Raw genomic sequence first — 2,780 nt, forward strand, 5'->3', positions numbered from 1 at the left:
AAGCACCGCCTCCAATAGTAGATATGCTGTTGATTTCTATTAAATAAAACAGTTTTAGTTTGAATACCGAAATCCCACGTCAGTTGTTTTGTGGGAGAACTCCTGGTAAATGTTACTGTACCTTTAGACCTGTACTGTACCTTATCCTCTTTCCCTATCCACGGCATTGTGGGAACCCAGATTTTTAGAGTGGGGGATGGAAACAAAAATCTGCAGAATTTGGCTTCCTCATCCAACCTAATACGCTGTAACGTATAGTTTCATGAGTTTCACGTAGCAACATTGGTCCTGGCAGTTATTACTGTTCCATCGTGCATTATTGATGATTGAGGAAGAAGAAAGCCACAGACAAGTTAACAATACCCCGCCCTTAGTAACTGTAATATTAATCGATCTCCTTATCAAATTACATGCATGGTATTGAAAAATCAGCCTTGGATTATGTTGCCACAAAAATAATAATAGGTAATAATAATAATAATAACAATGATAATAATAATAATAATAATAATAATAATAATAATAATAATAGTAATAATAAACCAGTGAAAAGAACTTAATTTTATTTGAACTCGAACAGAAGAATCCAATTTTAATAAGCTTGAGATAAAATGCAGCGAGCACGAGCACTCAGTGCACAGCGACACACGTGAAGTAATGGCTTACCTTTTGTGTTATGGCGGCTTCTCAGGCACAGTTGAGGTTCACTGAAGTTGATCTTGGTCTTCAGTGAATAATATTCGAACAACGTTGACTGAACTGCTAATGAGAAGTCAACAGTGTTTCGTATTCTTCAGTGTCAGTCTTGAAGCCAGGACAAAATTGTGTGAAGTCAGTTTGACAGCAAAGTGTGAATGTCAGCGTGTCAGGATGCCGGGGAGCGTTGGCGCCACACACCCTGCTCGCGTGGCCGCCGCGTCAGTACTGGGCAAGTCTATCTTCCCACAGTGAAGGTTCGTTCAGTAGTTTCGACTCTCGCTTGTCGGGGATTGAGTTACTCACATCTTCACTCTCTCAGGCTCGCGCTCACCCCCAGAGTTGCCAACACGGAGCTGTATCGTGCATCCTCATTACGAGCAAAACAAATCCTCGCTGAATCCTTTACTTGCAGCTGCCTAGTCAGACTTGATAGACTAGCCACTTTATTAGTATAAAAGAACAAAAATTCTTGTAAGTACCCTCCGCCGGTCGGCGAGCAGGTATGGTGGATACAAGGGCGGCCGCTGCTGCTGATGACGACAGTGTGAACAATAGAGGCGAAACCACCTGATTAGGCCATTAGTTTGAGACGCTCCGTCATGACTCCCGAACAGCCTACTGCCTTCACTACTGTTTCGGAACGTCAGAGTTCTGTTACCAATTATATAAAGACACACACACACACACACACATACACACATCAAATTTCGCGTAAAATTTCTTTCACCTTTATTCTGTCTCATCAAAATTAGCAGTATCTTTTCTGAACTTCTAGTTAAGCTAATGTAGCTTATCAGAGTTTCCTATGGATCAACAGGTCTGCTACTGTTTCTTCTTTCCTTGAGTTTCTTTGTGTAAATTGGTGCTTTCTTGGTTCACAGACTGGAGTGAACAACTGCACGAAGCAATAAAGATTTAACACCTGTCAAAACCAATGGACAGGAAATTCCTTAGTGTGTGCTGATAGGACCATTAGAAATTAAGTCCCTTGTCCGGAAGGAAAGTGCCTCACTTCTGGCCACTGATAAGATAACAGTAATGATAAGATCTTTGTGTTGCATTGTTTAGACAAAGACCCGCAAGTATGTGTGTCATCTGTCATTACCTCATTTCGCAATCTTGCCTAAGACTATTTATTATGAAATTGTTAACAACTCCTACTCTTCCTCTTCTTTCTCCTCCTTTCTTTACTTTTCGTTTTTTTTTTTTTTTTTTTTAAACATAGCATTGGAAATACACACAGGGAAGTAAGCAGCCTCCTCTTTCTCCTCCTCCCCCTGTACTCTGTTCTCCTCCCACTTTTCATCGTCATCACTAATGTCGTCATCATCATCATTACTTAACTGAACAGTCGAGGACACAGATCATGGACAGCTTATATTCAGATTTCCGAAAATCACACCCAATCTTATCAGGGCATTCCCTATCACTATCCACCCGGTACTTTTTTTCTGATATTGACATTACAATTAGTTAACATCCCCGGGCCGAGCCAAGGGTTATCAGGCAGTACTAGTAACACTTGACACCCAATCAACACGTGTTATCGCGGCAACACGTCCTTCATTATCTGCATGCACACCCCTCTGAGTGATCAACATTTGGCGTGACCCAGTTTATGCACAGTCGCCCCAAGAAGTAATGTTCCCACCTCCTGTGAATTTCGTTTCTACAGATCGAATGGAAGTAAATGTATGGACTCATTAACTGCTTTTCTATTAAGAGCTTCGCAAAGACCAGCAAAAATTAACAAGGATGTAACAAGCAGAGGCAGTCGTCTGATGCTGATTATTTTCTTCTTTTTGTCGGGAGCATTTTTCACAATATGACGTGACTATATGGCTTTGAAGGGGAAATAAACGGAAGCAGAAACACACACACACACTCATATATATATATATATATATATATATATATATATATATATATATATATATATATATATATATATATATATATATATATATATATATATATATATATATATATATATATATATATACACGCGCGCGCGCGCATGCACACCAATAACTCAGACGGAGACTATCTGGCTTAGCTTATCAATGAGTGCGTCATGAGCT

At 39.9% G+C, this 2,780-nt stretch overlaps 1 protein-coding gene across 1 annotated transcript in view; it reads right to left on the minus strand.

Moving 5' to 3' along the window:
• The window catches only part of LOC135102345 (prolyl 4-hydroxylase subunit alpha-1-like), a 51,582-nt gene extending 50,656 nt beyond the window's left edge, over positions 1-926 (minus strand). Inside the window, exon 1 of the mRNA XM_064007441.1 lies at positions 667-926. The gene's annotated coding sequence lies outside the window, so the exon portion shown is untranslated. The remainder of the gene's footprint in view (positions 1-666) is intronic.
• Positions 927-2,780: the final 1,854 nt, after the last annotated feature.

The sequence above is a fragment of the Scylla paramamosain genome, chromosome 7 (assembly GCF_035594125.1).
Source record: "Scylla paramamosain isolate STU-SP2022 chromosome 7, ASM3559412v1, whole genome shotgun sequence".
NCBI lineage: Eukaryota > Metazoa > Arthropoda > Malacostraca > Decapoda > Portunidae > Scylla > Scylla paramamosain.